Here is a 19,733-nt window from a genome sequence, read left to right on the forward strand (position 1 = left end):
AATACTTCCTAGATTTGAGCTTGGAGGAGAAGCTTTGCATGGTGGGTTCCTACCAAGAAGGAAGGAAACTAGAGAAAGCAAGTGCCCATTCCATTACCTCTGAGTGCAAAGCAAACACTTCACCATTTCTCTTAATTGGCCATGTTCTTGCTTTCTTTTTGAACTGTGAACAGTCTAGATGTGAGGTGCCTTGACAATTTCAGGAGTCCACTCTGCATCACAGTAAAACCCAAGGCCACTAAGAGGAACCATGACCCAAGAGAGGGCAGAGTATCTCAGACACCGCCTCAGACAAAAATGGGATGAATGCCACTGTTTCTCTCAGAAAGTGTGGAGAAAAAAAAGGACACCTAATAAAGGCTGTTGTGAGAAAATTTGCTGTGGAAACGTTTGAGCCCTCTGCAAGTTTACTTTCTTGATTTGCCATGAAAGAAGAGACAAACTCTAGCTGGGTGGGATCTTCAGTCAGAACTACCTGGCTTTCTTAAAGCTTGTGTTACTGTGCTTTTTAAAAAAGAGGCTGTGATTGTCATTTGATTTACCAAATGTGGCAGCTTCGGAGGAGGTAGTGGGCAGCCTTTCACGCCCATATACCTACATCATCATCCCTCTCAGTGTGGCCAAGGTGGATAGGTAGGGATTGATCAGTCAACTTATTTTCCAGAGAAAGACAGCGTTAAGGTAGGAAAACCTTAGAATCATGGGACAAGGATAAATTGAGGGAAGGTAGGATAATACTAGACATCATTGGAAGCTATGGGAATCAGGGTTTTTCCTCAGAGTCAGGTTTGAAGGAAAGGTTGACAAAGAGAACACTGATACTCCATGGATGAGAATCCCTTTTGATCCTAATTATCTGTTAGGATTTTTAGGCAAAAATCACAGGAAAGGCTTTTCTCTCTTCTGGATTGTAGGACAAATTTCTTTTCTTCCTTTCCTTTCTGAGATCAATAAACTAGAACTCTGGTGAACATGCCTTTCAAATCGTGGATATAAACCTGTCACATCTTTTCCCTCCGCCACAGAAATCTCATTCTGGTAACAGATTTGCTGCTTTAATCTTGACCCTGTGAGCCTTTAACTTTCCTGAGTCCTTTCTATATGGTTAAATTATGCCCACTGGAAACGCTGGGTGTGTAATGATTAAGTGCTAGGGCTGCTAACCAAAGGGTCAGGAGTTCGAATCCACCAGGCACTCCTGGGAAACTGTGGGGCAATTCTACCCCGTCCTATAGGGTGGCTATGAGTACAAACCCACTCTATGGCAATGGATTTTTTTTTTTTTCATTAGTGGTTTTTGGAACACTGGTGGCCCCATTGGTTAAGTGTTTGGCTGCTGCCAAGAGGTGAGCAGCTCGAATCCACCAGCTGCTCCTTGGAAACCCTACAGGGTAGTTCTACTCTGTGGGGTTTGGCTCTGCTTTTTATACTGCGGCTTCATGCTTCTTCCAGAAAATGCTCAATTTTTGAAGACCATTTGGGATTCTTTCCTCACCTGGGAAGATCAGGAACCTTAGAGGAAAGCCAGCTCTTTCCAGGAAGAGAAACATCTTAGCTATCTAGTGCTGCTGTAACTGAAACACCACAAGTGGGTGGCTTTAAAGAACACAAAGTTATTGTCTCACAGTTTAGGAGGCTAGATGCCTGAATTCAGAGCACCAGCTCTAGGGGAAGGCTCTTTTTCTGTCTTCTCTGGGGGAAGATCCTTGTCTCAGCTTCTATACCTTCTGTGTTCATCTTTCCTTGGTTCTTTGGTGATCCTCACATGTGCTTCTGTCTTCCCCCATTTGTGCTGGCTTGTCTATGTGTCTATGTTACTCTTTGTATCACTCAGAGGTGATTAGGTTTAGGACACACCCTACTCTAATGTGGTATCATTACCATAACCAAGAAAAGCCTATTCCCAAATGGGATTACATCCACAGGTATAGGGGTCAGGATTCTAACACATATGGGGAGAGGGGTGGACATAATTTGATCTGTAACAAGAACTATGGTGGATTCTAACCTTAACCTACAAATGCATTTGTCTAGCCCCTAATGATACAAGCTCTGTGCCAGAGACCAGTGTTCTGCAGGGAAATGGCACCTAAAGCAGAAGCAGGTCCTATTGCTCTGGTCCTGCTCCAGGTATTATTAATCCATCCAGGGGATTTTACAGTCCTCATTTTCCATATGAAGGTATATGTGAAGGATTTCCACCTCAGGACTCATATACCAGCATTTATCCAACTAAGCCAACAAACCTTAAGTGAAAAAAATTCTCAGAACCTCCAGTACCCTTGATAGGCAAAAACCACTCTAATGACAGCGTTAGAAAACCTGGGCACAAGGATCCCAACAAGCTGGCTGGATGAAGGAAAGACTAAATAATATCTTCAAGGTAACAAATTTCCTTTCTCTTCCTTTGGAAGCTGAACATACCACCCTTGACTTCTACTCCCTTTATTTTCTTATTATTCCCCCACAGCAGGCATCTTCACCCAGCTTTTTATGTGTTTTTCTTATTGGTTCTTGTCTGTTTCTCCCCTCTACTATGAATTAGGATGTTGCTCTACAAGTGGGGAGCCCTAGTGGTGCAGTGGTTAATAGCTCAGGCTGCTAAGAGCACTTCAAATCCACCAGGCGCTGCTTAAAGACCCATTAAGACATAGTGTCGCTATGAGTGAAAATTGACTCGATGGCAGTAGATTTCTACATGGGTGGGATTTTCATGTTTTATTCACTCTTGAAATCCTCGCTCCCAGAACAGTCCCGACACAAGATATGTACTCCAGAAATATGTGTTGGCTGAATAAATGAATGACAGACTTTAAACTTCCTGCACCCTACATCTGCAGGTTGGGCACTATGAAAGCAGAAGTGGGAAGAGAAAGTTCTGTTTTCCTCATAAGATGGTTAGGAAGATGAAGGATAAAATATGGCTCGTAGTTTTTGGGAATATCGCTTTATCCCTCCATTTTATTCAAACCACTGGCAGCCTCAAAAGTTTACAAAATTCAGTGATTCTCAGCGAGTAATGGGGCCAGTATTTGACAGGATTTGTTTGGTGTTTTTATCTCGTTGGGAGCCCTGGTGGTCCAGTGGTTAAGAGTTTGGCTGCTGGCAGAAAGGTTGGTGTTTTGAATGCACCAGCGGCTCCTTGGAATCCCTACAGGCCAGTTCTACTCTGTTGCTCTGACAGTCGCTATGAGTAGTAATCAACTCCTCTGCAACGTTTTTTTTTTTTGTTTTTTATTGTTTTGTTTTTATTGTGTTGTGTTTTTCTGTTGACTGTGAAAAGAGGACAACATGCCCTTTCTGAGTCTTGAACTCAGGACCTTCGGATTATGAGACTGACATGCATGTTGCAGGTTTCACCAAGAGGGCACCACCCTGAGGAAGGTTCACTGAGGAACGGTGTTTTCCAATGTTAGTCTCAAAGAGATGCAGTTTGGTCAATTTCCAGTTTTCTTTAAATCATAATCATTGCTTTATAAAGTCACTCCATATAAACCAACGCTACCTTCAAGGATTCTACAACCAGGGGCATAGAGTCCGCACCAGGCCATAGGACTCCCTGTAGGCCGTGGGACCTGGGACAATTGTGTCTGCCTTTTACTCTGTTGTTTCAATGACCTGGATCTTACACCCCAGAGATCTCAACCGCCCTTTCACCTTCCAAGGTCTCCTTTGCTGAAATGAAACATAAGAGGTGCTCAGTTAGTATTAGCTGACTGACTGAGTGAATGAAAGAATAAATAGTTCCCAACCTTATCTCCAGCCCAAATTTCCTCCACTTGCACCTATGTGACTAGCTACATTCTCTTTTTAACATCCCCAGCTGAACTTATAATGCTATCTTCCTTTTTTTAATTTTATTATGCATCATTGATTCTACTAAGAGATTTACAATTATTTCATTTAGTCCAAGTGAATTTCAGAAACACAACTATGCATCATAATGTGCACTTAGCATTAAAGGGAGATTAGAGAGTGTCCATTATGGACTTGGGCAGTGGTCTGTCACTTAGTTCAGTCTCAAAGTCTCTGTAAAGTTACTAGAGATCAGAGCTACGTATTTGCAGCCCTGAAGTGCATCCTGGAGCTCAAAAAACTTTATGGGTTAGCCTTCATGAACTCTTCCTCCTCTTCAATCTCAGAGGTACTTCCTTGTTGCTTGGGGCTTCCCTTTTCAGTCCCCTAGCCAGGAAGCTGGGGCTTTCTTTCCTGGGTTCTGCCCCGCACTCAGGTCTGTGACTGCCTTTAGGGCCAAGCTGTAGGAAGAAAAAAGAAGAGTGAGAATTGGACACGCAACGCCCTCTTGGAATCACAGCTCCTCTAAACAGAAAACAAATTATAAATCGCTAGATCCATGTATTGCCAGTACCCGTAGGTAATAAACCCGAAGAAGCATGCACTTGGACAACTAATTTCAAACAGATCAATATTTTCTCGTTTTCAACAGGTCGAAGTCCAAAGTGCAAAATGTGGAGAATGTGGGCATCGATCCCACTACCTCTCACATGCTAAGCGAGCGGTCTACCACTTGAGCTAATTCCCCTTGCGCTTTAAGTGTATTATATTTTTTCAAGTATCAATATGTCGGTCCACACTCCAATAGCCACTATCTCGAGCAGTTCGTTACAAACACCAGGATTTTTAAGGTCGTTAAAGCGGAACCATACGGATCCCTGGCGGCGCAGTGGTTAAGCTCTCGGCCTCCAATAGAAAGGTTTGAACCCACCAGCTGCTCCGCGGGAAGACTATGTGACAGCCTGCTTCCGCAAACAGGTACAGCCTTGGAAATCTGTGGGGCCCTTCTACTCTGTCCTATTGGGTCTCCAAGAGTATAAGGCAACGGGGTTTGGTTTTTAGTAGAATTAATGCGGAATAAGGACTCAACCCGGGGCGGGCCAGCTCTGAGATGGCCTGGGGCAAGATCCTCCTGGGTGCTCAGCCCCCTGTGCCGCCAGGGACAAGAAGAGGTAAATCGGTAAAGGTCGCGGTGGCAAAGCTCGGGCGCCGCCAACATTTTACGTTTCTGATTTTCAAGAAGAGAAGAGAGGACGTCCCAACTAGAGAGGACCAACCCACAAAGTTCTGGCGATGGGGCACAGTTCTCCTAGGTTGACCATCTGACTTTCTGAAAGGCGTGATTGTCATTTGCTCCCCGCAGCTGTGGCCACCCAGGAGGAGGCAGCGGGGCATCCTCTCCCCGACTCCAGAAGGCAAACAGCACCAAGCATTTCTGCTGCGTTTTGAACCAAAGACCTTACACTTGTTAGGCTAGCGTGGTAACCGCTATTATCCGGAAACTACTGAATTTGTGAGTTTTCTTTTTCTAATTCCTGAGAGATTTGGGTTCAATTCCCATTAAGGTATGCCATGTAGAAATCATACATCCCCATCATATGAGAAAACAGCAAAAATCACCACAGTATTACAGAAAGGAGCCCTGGGGGTCATGAAGCAAGATGATAGTCTTCTGAAGGAATCAAGTGTGGACCTTGAGGAATGCGGATAAGGAGGGAACACAGGGCTGAGAGAACATTTCTTTGTGAGAATACCCCTGTGTGTGTGTGTCCGTGTGTGTGTGTGTGTGTGTATAGAATATTCTTTGAGGGAAGCAGTGATTGAAAAGCCTGGACACTTGGAGTTATGTTGGGATAATATTATGGAGTCTTGAGAATCTTTGAAGAATTCAAAGTAACATTTTAGGAAAAGGGTTTATATGTTAAAGAGGTTAGAAATAGTGAAACTGAAATCGGGAGAAAAGGAAAGAATTTCTAAAAGTATATATGGATTGAGTTTTACCTCTGTTGTCCTGAGATCAGCAGCTTGAGTCTTTCTGCATCTCCAGTACCCACTGCACTGCCTGTTCCAGAATACATTCTCCACACATTGTAGAATGAGTGGAAGGATAGACGAATGAGAAGCAAGAGGAAGATTTTAGAGAGGTTGTACGGGAAGACTCTACAGTATTTGTCAAGACATTGGCTAAAGAGATTTGAGGGAGAAGGAGTTAAGAGTGCTTAGCAGTGTTGTACGGGGGTGGCAGAAACAGAACAGACTCTGGGTTCCTATCTGATAAAAGGAAGACTAAATCTACACCTTTATAAGTATTTGTTAAATGAAGGAATGCATGAGTGAGCTGATGTGGAGAAAAACAGGTGCTGAAACTCTGTACTAGGGTAAAGGAAAGGCACACGTTTGTTTTTTTTTTAATTTAATAGATCTTATTTTTGGAGGAGTTTTAAGTTTGCAGAAAAATAACTGGAAACTTACAAAGGCTTTCCATATACTCCCTGTTGACCACCAGTTTCTCCTATTATTTACATTTTGTATTAGTGTGGGACAGTTGTTACAACTGATGAACCAATACTGAGACATTATTATGAACTAAGGTCCATAGTTTACATTAGGGTTCAGTCTGTGTTGTGCGGCTCTGTGGGTTTTGATAAAGGCATAATGTCATGTGTCCACTATTACAGTATTATACAGAACGGTTTTATTGCCCTAAAAGTTCTCTGGGCTCCACCTTTTCATCACTCCGTCTCTCCCCCTAAACCCATGGCAGCCACAGGTTTTTGTTTTTTTCTCTACAGTTTTACTTTTCTAGAATGTAGTATAGTTGGAAGCACACTATAAGTAGTTTTTTTTTTTTTTTTAGACTGGCTTAATTACCTTTGTCATATGCAGTTAAGTTTCCTTCATGACTTTTCATGACTTGATAGCTCATTTCTTTGGGTCATTGAATAATACTCTATAGTATAGATTCACCACAATTTGTTTATCCACTCACCTACTGAAGGGAATCTTAGTTACTTCCAATTTTTGTACATTATGAATAACCCTTCTGTAAACATCCACGGGCAGGTTTTTGTGTGAACATAATTTTTCAACTCATGTAGGTATATACCTAGGAGTACAATTGATGGATCTGAGCTTCTTATAAAAAAAAAAACAGGTTTCCATTTCTGGTTTTGCTCCTTACAATTATGTGACCTAAAGAAAATGATTTAGCTGCTCTGAGCACATGGTGGTGAAAAAGTCTTAAGGCTGGGAAGTTCCTGGCAGGCCTGGATGGCCTGGAAAGTGAAGTAGGACTGTGGCACTTAGGGCTTTGAATTTAAAAACAGAACAACAGGAAATATCTAGGTGGAATGGCAGTGCATGCACATTGCCTGAGAGAGGTAGGACACGTAGGCCAGCTACTATAGATCGAAGTGTGTCTTCCCAAAATACGTGTTATAATCCTAGAACCTCTATGCTTGTGCTCATAATCCTACTTGAGAATGGGTCGTCTTTTTTAGTTAATAAGACAGAATTGAAGCCCTGGTGGTGCAGTGGTTAAGACCTACAGTGGTTAAGACCTACAGGCTGCTAACTAAAAGGTGGGCAGTTCGAATCCATCAGCAGCTCCTTGGAAACACTATGGGACGTTTCTACTCTGTCCTATTGGGTTGTATAAGGTGTGTTTATAAATCGATCTCTTTTGAGATATAAAAGAAATCTCCTTTGAGATATAAAAGAAATTAAACAAGCAAGTGAAAAAAGCAGAGATGGGAAGAGAGGCATCAAGCCATGTGAAGATTGCCCAGTAGCAGAACCTCAGAAGAGAGGAGGATCTTCCTTCAGACCAACAGAGACAGAACACCCTACAATAGAGCCAGTGCTCTGAATATAGGCTTCTAACCTCATAAACTGTGAGAAAATAAATTTCTGTTTGTTAAAACCATCTACTTGTGCTTCTGTTAGAGCGGCAGTAGGTAACTAATACACAGGGCTTCTCTCCACTTTCCACTTTCCTTTCCTTTTCTTGTATTAGAGATCTCTTCTCTCCAGATGACAACAGAGCTTCTCACTTGTGACCCAAATGACCACAGAGCTTCTCACTTGTGACAGCAGGTTAAAATCTTGGTAACAATTGGTATTAGGTCTTTTTGTTTTTCTTCTTCATGGACACATACAGAATGGAGCTGACAATGACTGTGGTGGTTAAGATTGTGTGTCAACTTGGCTGAGGCATGACTCTCAGTGTTTTGGCAGTTATATAATGTTGTGATTACTTTCCTGTTGAAATTTGATATGTGATCACCCCCATGATGGAATCTGCTGAGTGGTACCTGCGGGGATGCAGCCTGTGGTTGCTTACAGCCCCCACAGCCATCCTTTCTTTCCCTTCCACCACCTCCTTCCTTCCTGCTAGCCTTGCAAAGGTTATTGGCTTATTCTGGATCCAGCAGCTGTCTCTCGTTTGACCGTCTGGTCTTGGAACTTGAGCTAGCAACTTACCTGTTCATCTTGGAATTCACTGATCTTCACGGCCTGAGAGCAAGAGTCTTGCTCCCTGACTTGCCTATCTTGGGTTCGCCAGCCCTTGCAGTTAAGTGACTCAGGAGAAATCTTGTGGTCTTGCCTGCTGACCTTGAGGATTCCTGGACCTTCACAACCTGTTAGCAGGATCCCTGCTCTCCAACTTGCTCATCTTGGTTTCACCAGCTTCCGCGGTTCTGTGAATTGGGAAAGGACTCTGTCCTGATCCAAGGACTTGGGACATTCCAACCCCTAGAGTCTCATAAGCTGTTTCCTTAATATAAATCTCTCTTTTTATATATATATATATTTATACACATTACTGGTTTTGCTTCTCTAGAGAACCCACCCTAATACAATGGCTTGACCAACACTCCAAGTCAAGGGCTGTAAAAAGGTGGAGAAAACCAGGAAGAAGCAGTGAGGAAGGAGCCCAGAACAGACTGGGATCCTTACAAAGGGAAAAAGTCACCAGGATGTGCTGGACATTTTGCATGGAGGATGAGTGGTACATCTCAGGAGGTGGGAGCCTGAACATCACCGCTATTCTCAGCACTGAGAAAAGATAAATTCAATGGTGAGAGAAGGAATCCCTGCTATTTCAGACTGAGATTTATGTGGAGATTTAGTCTGGCAAATAAGGAAGACCAAAGCCTGGCAGATAAAGTGACCCAATGCAGGAGAGAATGCTCAGGGCAGCACTTGAAAAAGGATTTCAGAAAACCAAAGAGTGAGAGGAAGTAAGGTTCTGACACAGAATGAAATTCATACTGAAAAGTCTGGCAGGCAGAGTGTTAACTGTGGCTGTAAACGTCCGCTCAGATCTCACCATTGCAGTCATTCTCTTCCTACAGTAATGAGAGTCCAGGGCAAAATCCTCCAGGTTGTTGTTTTCCAGGGAGTTGATTCTGACTCCTAGCAACCCTATATGACAGAGTAGAGCTGCCGCATAGGGTTTCCTATGCTGTAATGTTTATGAGAGCAGATAGCCACGTCTTTTTTGTGGTGAGTTAAACCATCAAACGTTCTGTTAACAGTCCAATACTTAACCATTCACCACTACCAAAACAAAAACGAATCCAAAACCCACTGCCATCAAGTTGATTCTGACTCGTAGTGACCCTTTAAGACAGAGTAGAACTGCTCAACAGAGTTTCTAAGGAGTGGCTGGTGGATTGGAATTGCCTCCTTTTTAACAGCCTAACTCTCAACCACTGAGCAATCAAGGCTTCAAAAAGAAACTGCCTGATGGTGATAGGCCACAACCTTGGCCCCTATGGGTATCAAACCAGGGACCTTGGCGTTATTAGCACTACATTCTAATCAATTGAGCTAACCAGCCAGCTGAAGCCAAGGTGTTCTACATGATTAGGCTCTATCAGCAAGGGCCCTATGGAAATGGGATGGACCCTCAGGAACTCAAACCCAGTAGGATCCTGATGTAGAGTTTCAAAGACTGACAAAAAGAAAATTCTTCTATTTGGGTGTGCTGTGGAGATGGGTTCTTCCCTTAACTCCTCCTCTGCCTGCCAACGGAGGCTCTGGCACCAGATGTCAGCCTCCAAACTCTTCTACTTTTGCTTCAGGCTTGACGCAGTGACTCTCTCATCTCTCAGACTACAACTCAACTGTCACTTCCTCAGAGGATTGTTCCCTGACCTCACCAGCTAAGCCAATGCCCTCCCTCTCTTCTCTTACTCTCCATCAAGTTTATAAGATCCTGTATGGGAACATAAGTTATTGTTTCTCCCCCACAGTAAAAGTTTCTTAAAATGTTCATAGTCTAGATCCTCCCAGTTTATCCCCAGTGGCTAGGGTTATGATGATGTTCTTTGCGGCTACTGCCTCTTCAGAAATAGGTGACATGGAGGGGAAACACTTTCCTCTGTTGTGTTCCTTTATGGAGTAAATTCAGGAAGAAATCATTAGTATCCTAAGGGAAGGTGGCAAGCTGCAAGGCCTTCTGCTGTTCTGGAATGGACAAGATGACTTGCCACAACTGGAAACAAGATTAATCCACTCAAGAAATTATTCTGGAGTTCATTTTCAGCTGGGAAGTCAGGATTAGGTGCTTTTGAGCTCTTACTGGTTTGACAAAAGGGCAATTGTCGTAATTAATATGTAAGAAAGAGACATAATCAACTATTTACGGTGGCATTCCATGATTGTATAGTGCTTATTACTCTGTGTTGCTGTAGCATCCACATTTTGAATTCGAGTTATGTCGCTCTAGAAATTTGTGTTCTCCCACCCTTCCCTCCTTGGACACTGATTCTCAGGTTTAATGGGAAGCTAGCCTTGTTCCATTCAGAAGAGATATAAAGAAAACCTTCTTCTTTTCCTTTTTCTGGGTACCTACTGTGAATCCAGAAAAGAAGAGGAAAGAAGGGATGAGTGTCCTCAATCCTTTTTCTCTCAGTTTTCTTCCCCCTTCTGTTTCCACCTCCGCTCAAGACAATGTCCACAATTACATTTTAAGGATGAGGAGACATTCAGCTGCCTTACTGAAGGGTGTGTCAGGGGTGTGCAAGGTCTTAAGAAAAACAAAACAGTAAGTAATGAAGGTGAATTAGCAATGGCTTCGTTTGTCCAGAGGGTGCATGGGATAATTTCCAGGAGTGAAGCTGAAAGGCAAACCAGCTGTTCTCATGAAGGACTGTGGGTGCCCAGGTGCCACAGAATCAAATAAAGCAGGAAATAGGAATAGAGACAGGCCAGGCAGTACGCTGCATTTTAGCTGAGGTGATAAACTGGACCTTTTGATTAGCAGCCCAGAGCTTCAACCACTGCGCCACCAGGGCTCCTACAGGACACATCAATCCAAGAAACCAACCCGTTGCCATTCAGTCCATTCTGACTCATAGTGACACTATAGGACAGAGAAGAACTGCCCCATAAAGTTTCCAAGAGCAGCTGGTGGATTAGTACTGCTGACCTTGTGGTTAGCATCCTGAGCCCTTAACCACTGCACCACCGGGCCCACTACAGGACACCCAGGGGCCATTAACAGTGATTGTCAGCGGTGGAGCAAACAAAGGCGGTGATGAAGAGTGAGAACTGTATGTCTGTCTTTCCCTCCAAGGAGTGTACCACCTCTTCCAAAATTTCAAAAAAGTTTGAGTTTCATAATTCTACACGACCACCACAGGGCCTGTTGAATTCCTTAAAACACCGCTGGGCTTCGAGGAGGAGGGGCAGGTCCAAGGACCCACTCCGGCTCCCCAGGGCCACTTTTCCCTCTTTTCCGAAGTCACCCGGATTCTGTCCGCCGCCTCCCGCGTCTTTCGGCGACCGGCTCGGTTCACCAGGATAGAAAAACCCGTGCATTCACCGAGCCAGGACTCTGGCCCTGCGACTCTGCTGTGTGCGGCCCTGAACCTGAGCAACACAAGGCTCTTTCCCTCGGGAGGAGGAGCGCTTCGGGCAGCGACCTCTGGCAAGTCACCCCCGTTCAGAGCGAGGCGACACGCTGTGGAAGTCAGGGCAGCGGAGAATTGAGGTTCTGTGGATGCAAGCGCGGAAACTCTTTGTAAACTTTGTGCTGCTGACTCCTCCTGGTTAATCCCCTCTACTCACCCACCATCACCACCAGGAGTCACTTGGTTGAAACGCGATCAAGATTGTCTTCGTCCTCCAATGAAGGACTCATCGCTCACCAGCTGCTTCTCTTTGCTCAAGGTCATTTTTACATTGATGGTTCCAATCCCCTGGCGCTCGGAGGGAGAAAGATGTGGCAATCTACTTCCTAAAGTTCACAGCCTTGGAAACCCTATAGGAGAGTTCCACTCTGTCCTATAGGTTCGCTTAGTCTGAATTGACTCCATGGCAACGGGTGGTACTCTCTGCCCCCCTGGTTTTTGCTTCTTTCTTTTGTTACGTAGCTGTAGCTCTTTTGGGGGTGAACTTTTACAGCTGAACTTTAAAGGAAACGAAACAGGATTCGCGGAAGATTCTGTGTTAAATCTCAGGAAAGAGAGGTGAAACAAAGAACGAAGAGTTCACAAAACGGGAGACTCTTTCATGCAAAATGGGCTGGTAAAGAAGGTACTATTTTGTGGATTTGTGCTAGATTCAAATTTTGTTCCTGTAAATCTTATTTAGCCTCCCTTGCTTCTCTCTAACCTGTCTCTCCAAGTTTGTGGTGATAGAACCAGATTCTTATTTCGTTCCTTGTAAATCCTTACCAGCCTCCCTTGCAGCTCCTGACCCTTCTCTCTCAGGAGTGATAATAACAGAAAGTCCCATCGACGGCACTGGGTTTAGTCATTAAAAACCGGTTTCCGAATTTTTTAAAAAATAACGTGTCTCGTAAATAACAGGGCAGAGCACCCACTTTCCCCGGAAAACAAGAAAGTAAAATCTCAAAGCGGCAAGGAGTAGAACCTGGAATCTTCTAATCTTTAGGAAGATGCCTTATCCGTTCATCCGCGGCTTTGAAAGGTAATACCTTTGGCAGCATTGTTAATTAACTTTGAGTTTTCCACTTTTATACCAACTACTTCTGGCTGTTACTGATATCCACTTGGCCTCCCACCGTCTGCTCCCAAGCTTTCTAGTGATTCTAACTCACAGCGACTCTACAGGACAGATTAGAACTGCCACTTTATATGGGGTTTCCTCCACTGTGATCTCCAGGAGCAAATTCTGAGGTCTTTTTCCAGGAGCCGCTGGAGGGTTCGAACCAAACCTCTGACCTTTGCTTTGATTTGCACTCAGGTGCTTAACTGTGACAGAAGGTAAAAATTCATGGCCTACCTTTGAGCCTCATTAATTCAATTTTCTTCTGACCTCAGGTCCTTAGCCTCATGGTGAGAGCCCTGGAAACAGCAGATAATGGAGGAAGATTTTAGGTTCATCTATCCTAGAGTGGGAAACAAAACAAAACAATGTGAACAAATGGAAAAACTGAAAGGCTCACAAACTGAATGAGCTACCAATTCTTTCTCCAGGATTGACTGTTTTCCCTCTTGTATTCTCAGGGCCGGGGGCACACACCTCAATTGTAGCATTTATCACCCTGTGCTGTAAACTGCTTACTCCGTTGTCTTCCCCACTAGATTTTACATTCCTTGAAGGCAGCACCTTCAGTGTCTACCATAACTAATTTTACATAATACTTCTATGTGTGTGAGTGGAGAATTGAGTAAGAAAAATGCCTCAGGCATCAGGAAAAGGGTCTAATTTTTGGTCTAGATGGATTATCACAGGCCTGAGATCCCATGCTATTCCAGTTTACAGGTTTAAAGGGAAAAGCGGTGAACTTCTATATACAATAAACCTGAAAACCATACCCATTACTGTTGAGTTGATTCCAACTCATAAGGAACCTGCAGGAAAGGGCAGAGCTGCCCCATGGTGACCCCATAGGACAAGGTAGAACTCCCTCATAGGGTTTCCAATGCTGTAAATCTGTAGGAAAGCAGACTGCCACATCCTTCTGCAATGGACTTGCTAGTGTGTTTGAACCACCAACCTTTGCGTTTTTCACCACCAAGGCTCCTTCCATGAACAGTCAAAACCAAAAATCAAACCCATTGTCATCAAGTTGATTCCAACTCATATTGACTCCATAAGACATAATTGAACTGCCCCATAGCAGTTCCAAGGAACACCTGGTGGATTCTAAGTGCCAACTTTTTGGTTAGTAGCTGTAGCACAAAGTAACTCTTAATCACTACGCCATCAAGGTTTCCTCTGTATACGGTAGAAATATGCTAACTTCATGAATATAGCTTTGAGGTGTGGCTGTATAAACTTCCAGGGGCTGGATTGAGTTGGATACTGGAAGGTATCCAGTAAGCCTAGAGGTAGTAACAGTGGGACTACAGGGTTAGGCTAGAGTTAGTGGCTGACAGGTACCCCTGCCAAGTAAAGAGAATACCTGGCCTGCTAGTATGAAAGAAAAAGCTTAGTGAGCCAAGGGCACAACAGACTCACATTTTTCATATTATTTACATGGATGGATGGGATTTTTTTTCACAATGTCAGTAATCAGAACGATTTAGAACAAAATGAACATAAAATGTACTTATCTGAAAAATCTAGCCCAAAGACCTCTCCCCAGTAATAGGAAACTTTTAACAACAGCTCTACAACAATTAAAACAACACTCAACTGGGTTAAACAAAGTGGATTTATTATCACACATAACAATAAATACAGAGGATAAGGAGGCTACACGGCTGGTTAGTTCAGCAGCTCCATGATCCCATCAGGACCCAGGTTCTTTGACTCTTTTCACCCTGCCATCCTCAACATATGAGTCTCTGAACTCCAAGTGGTCTCCCCTGCCCAGTACTTCAAACATTCACAATTTCAGACAAAGTCTAGAAGGAAAACAAAGAAACCTATGTGTTTCATAAATTAAGGACAATCTCTTCTATATGCTTCCTAGTCTCATTAGCTAAGTTTTTATCACATACTCTTGCCTAAACTTTACTGCCATGAAGAAGGGAACCACTATGATTAACTAGATAGATCACAATTTAGGCTCTAGAACTGAGAATGGGATCCACCACCTTTTAACCACAGGGCAGAATAGAGGTGGCTCTGTGAAGAAAATCAATTTTCTGTCAGCAACGGGGCCTGACGGGTGGTGTTAGTGGCTGACTGTGGTGTAGGCAAGCAGTACTGGCTGCTATGGCATATTCCATCTCCACATTGGAAATAAAATGTTTTTCATTTTAATTTTTTTTAAAGAATTTTGAGACTTCATTAAATAACCCATAGGAGGCTACGAGTAGATTTCGAGATCTAAGCATCATAGAAATAATTTGACCTAGAGCTTTTATTCAGTACTGATGATGAGAAAAATGGCATTAATTCTATGTGCTGACATATTGAAATGAACCAAGACTGTGTAAGTTTGGCTATTAGTAATACAGTCAAGGAGCAGAGTGGCGCAGCGGGAGCGTGCTGGGCCCATAACCCAGAGGTCGATGGATCGAAACCATCCTCTGCTATTTTAGTGGAGCCCTGGTGCCAAGTGGCTTAAGAGCTTGGCTGCTAAACAAAAGGTTGGGTGTTCTAATCCACCAGCTGCTCCTTGGAAACTCTAGGGGGCAGTTGTACTCTGGTCTACAGGGTCACTATGAGTTGGAATGGACTTGATAAAAAAAAAAATCGGTTATTAATAATAAGTTACCATACTTCTCAAAATATTATGACTGCATGGTAAAACGACATTGTAACTTCTGAAGCAGAAGTGCTGGAGACTAACCTGTGCATGGTGGTGTGGATATCTGAAGCTCAACCTGAAATATCTGCCTCAATCTGCTCTGTAAGACAGGCCAGTAATCTTAAATTCCTAATTCTGAAAATTAGTCACTTCTGCACTCAAATTTGTCTATAAAAGATCTCTCATTGGTTTCTAGGCTTATTTTTGCAGATTCTTTAATAACCACAATTTGTTCATGTGCAATATAACCATAATTTTATGTCTCAGCTTTAACTGTACGTTCCTATCATTGTTCATGCAGAAGTAACTTGACAGGAAGAGAAAGTGCAGGCTTTGGGACAGAACCAGGTTAAAATCTTAACCCTGCCTTTGTTAGCTACGTGAATTTGGACAAACTGCTATTCAGTCACTCCACTGAGACCTGATGATCATACTTCCTTTGCAGGGTCGTGAGGATTAAATGAGATAATGCAGGTAAAGCAACTGGCAGATAATTAGGCTGTCAGTAAACGGTAGTCTTCGTTGATAACAGTGTTCAGCTCCTTCCCAACCTGCTAAAGGTTAACTTTAATAACTCAAAAACATTTATTAAGTATCCCTTTACCAAGCACAATATGATACCCTGTGGACTCAAATCTCACTGAGATACCGGTAAGGAACTAATGTCTGGTAAATGAGATAAATATAAACCGACAGGTCACAATAACAGAGAAATGTTAACCCAGAAATAAAATGCACTAGACCACAGAAACAGAGCAAGTCACTCTGGAGGGGAAGTCAGAAGAAGTTCTGTATGACATCACGGTTGACCTGAATCTTGAGAGCCCACCCTCCCCCTGCTGCCCCCCAACCCCCTCCCCCAACCCCTCCCCCAAAAAACCCTGTTGGTGTTGTATCTATTCGGACTCATGGAAACCACATGTGTTATAGGGTAGAACTGCTCCGTAGGGTTTTCTTAGGTGTAATATTTATGGAAACAGATCGCCAGTGATTCCGAAACACCAACCTTTCATTTGAGCTGAATCTTGAAGAGAAAACAAAGTTGACCTTGTAAAAAAGAGAATAAATGGCCAGGGGTTCAGGATGTGGAAAGGCATATATCAATTATATGAGATTACATTACTATCAATGTTGTCCCTTGAATAAACCATATTCCAATTTCTCCTATTTTTTTCCCTAACATAACTAGAGAAAGCCTTACATGGTTTTCATTTGGCTTGTCTACCACTCTCCTGCCGTCTTAGTTGTACATTATGTGTGATGGACATCTCTGGCATCCTCATTACTGACAAGCAGTGATCACATTTTCCAGAAACAAGGCCTTTTTCTACCTGGGTCTTTTATGTTGATTGCTTTTTCCTCCAAATTATTATCATTTTTTCCTGGGATAGCCTTGATTTCCCTCCAGCGTTGGGTCCTTGTGAGGCTGGGCAGACCATGTTCCCTGAGACCCCGCACCTGCTGGTGTTCCCCTACCCCATCCAGGAGGCCCTGGAACTTTTTACAAACCTTCCTCTGTCTCCACCCCCTCAGAAAGGGGCCTGAGAGGGTTCAGCTTCTGCCCCCCAGTTGCAGGTCAGGTGGTCCAGGGCCTGATTCTCCTGGCCCAGGAGGGGTTTGGGTCTGCGCTCCACCCCTTAAGGTCCAGGCTGAGAGTAGCCGCCGGGACACGGATATGGTTATCAGAACTCGGAACTGTTCTCGATGTCCCTACTCCTACTCCCTTCTGTCCACCAGGTAAGAGCTGGGCTGCGGGGTTGATTCCAGCATCTGAACCTGCACTCACCAGCCCATCCCACTAGGTGTCACTTCCTCTTTGGGGAAATGTGGGCATCACACTTGATCCACCCTCCTAGAATTCCAGGCAGGACTGGCTTAAGGGGCTGCAGGGACCCCTGGCTGTCTGTTGATTGTTTCTCTTTTTTTTTTGATTGTGGTGAAAATTTATACCAGAGAACATACACAGACTCAGTCATTTCTAAATGTATAATTCAGTGATGTTGATTATGTTCTTCAAGTTGTGTAACTATTTTCACTATCCTTTTCTGAAATATCCCATCACCATTAACATGAACTGAGTGCCCCCTAAGCAAAAACTCCCTACTTCACCTTCTCTCCCATCCTTGGTAACCACTAATAATCTTTGGTTTCTACGTATTTAAGAGCAAAGAAAGCTTAAACGAAAAAACTTAACACATACTAAATACATTCCTTGGTGATGTCAAGCGAAGTAAAAATTGTCATATGCTCTGAAGCCTCAGCATTCCTCCTTATCATCTCTACCCTGGAGTCACAGCCTTTTTTCTCCCTTGGTCTCCTACTGTCAATGTTAGCAGCTTACCTTTTCTCTTTTTTTTACCCCTTTTCCCCCCACTTTCCAGGAGTATTCCCTTTCAACTTTCACCTTTTGATTACACTCTGTTTTCTTTGGCTCCTTTTCACTCAGAGGCTCATCCTTGCCTTCTCTTCAAGAGTAGAATGTTCTGATCTCTTCCAGTCTCCCCACTGGCAGGAACATCTAAATGATAACATAAGCATGTGAACTAAACAGCACAAAAGGAACATGGAATCTATCCTGCTGCCTCTGTCATTTAAAAAACTTGCTACCCCATAGTCTCCACCCACCAATTCCTGTTTTCCTGGGCATATTTGTGCCTCAAAAGTTATGCCTGTGCCTTTAGCTCTAACTTCTAATGCAGGAGTACTGTATTCCTGCATCAAACTGAAAGACACCTGAGAAAGAATAAGGTATAATCAGGGAAATAACTGAGAAGACGTGAAAGGAAACTAGTTTTGTGTTGAGGGTATGATGGGACATACAATATCTTTCACAAACCTCAATGACTCTAAGATACTTAACTTTCACAGGCCCCAATGCCTTCTTAGCGCAGCGGGCAGCGCGTCAGTCTCATAATCTGAAGGTCCTGAGTTCGAGTCGAGTTCGAGCCTCAGAGAGGGCACTCTATTTTCTTGCTCTACAAGTTTGTGTTCCGTGTATTTCTTTCCTGGTACTTCTGCAGATGATAGTCACAATTCCCTTCGGAGATAAAATATTCCGAGCATTTGGAGATAGCTGTACTTACTTACAGTTTGGCTGGAGTCCCTTCTTGCCTAAAATATCAAAAAAGCGGAAGTGTCAGGGCTAAAACATTCCCGGGGTAATGATCTCTGTGTCCCCCTTTGACCTGAGTTCCCCGCTACACAGACTGTGTTTCCTGGGAAGTTCAGGAGATGCTCCACCGTCAGTCCCGGTCTGCCTCTACCAAGGCGGTGGCCCTGGAGCTCTCAGAGACCGCAGAATTCTGCAAAACCACAAAACTTTTATTCCCCAAATAACCAGTTATCCAAAATATCCTACAGCGCCTGAATTAGCCGAATTTGTACCTGGCTGGCTTAAAATTCTCCGGCTTTGCTCCTCTGTTCTCCCTCCGTCTGTAACAGCGACTTCTCATTGACTACCTCAAAGCTTCAGGCTTGAATGCAGATAAAGAAAACTTTTTTTTTTTTTAATCTTCCTGTTTTTAATTTTATGAGCAACGTTGGTCATCTTTGAAATGTAGTAAACTTGATCGTTTTGTGTTTTTTCTCCAGTATAGCTCCACATGTGACAGGACTGGCAATGTCTTGACCCACACTCGTACTTAATCCATGAAGGAAAACCAGTGAAGAGAGAAGGGAAGGGAACCCCAGGCAGGGAGCAAAGCGCAAAGAGGAAGAAGGTCTTCCCCTTCACTTCCCTTCCAAAACTTTCCCATTCTTTCAGTAGCTTTGGCTTGGTGCCTACTTCTCTGCACCCAGGGGAACAGCTAGATAAAATACACAATTAGCATTTCAATAAACTGTCCTACCACAGTTTTAAAATGAGGTACCTCAGCATCCACTAATTCATTTTTCTTGAAAGAGCAAAGGAGCAAATACATTTGGGCTTAGTTCACCTTTTTTTATTTGCCTGATGACTGAAATTTTTCGCAGTAGACCAAGCCCATATTGTTATTTTCTAATTAATGAATTACCATACTTACCTTTATTGTTTATCCTTTCTGCTTCCTTCAGTATTTCTTTTTTCTTCATTTGTTGAATACACAGCTTATTAAATCATTTGTACTTCAAAAGTATTTAAGAGTAGAATCTAAAATCTAACAGGTATTAGGAATAATGTTATAAAATTTGTCACTACATCATTTTTTTAAGTAGTCTGATAACTTACTTTAATGATTTTTCTAATGTATGCATTAAGAATTAATATTTTATTGAGATA

The 19,733-nt window shown here is 43.2% G+C and overlaps 2 non-coding genes across 2 annotated transcripts; both read left to right on the forward strand.

The window, feature by feature from the left end:
• Positions 1 to 15,188: 15,188 nt before the first annotated feature.
• Positions 15,189 to 15,260, forward strand: TRNAM-CAU (transfer RNA methionine (anticodon CAU)). The gene has a single exon. It is a non-coding gene; the product is annotated as a tRNA-Met (tRNA).
• Positions 15,261 to 18,351: 3,091 nt separating this feature from the next.
• TRNAM-CAU (transfer RNA methionine (anticodon CAU)) lies at positions 18,352 to 18,435 on the forward strand. The gene has a single exon. It is a non-coding gene; the product is annotated as a tRNA-Met (tRNA).
• The last annotated feature ends 1,298 nt before the right edge of the window (positions 18,436 to 19,733 follow it).

This window comes from Loxodonta africana, chromosome 1 (assembly GCF_030014295.1).
Source record: "Loxodonta africana isolate mLoxAfr1 chromosome 1, mLoxAfr1.hap2, whole genome shotgun sequence".
Classification (NCBI taxonomy): Eukaryota; Metazoa; Chordata; class Mammalia; order Proboscidea; family Elephantidae; genus Loxodonta; species Loxodonta africana.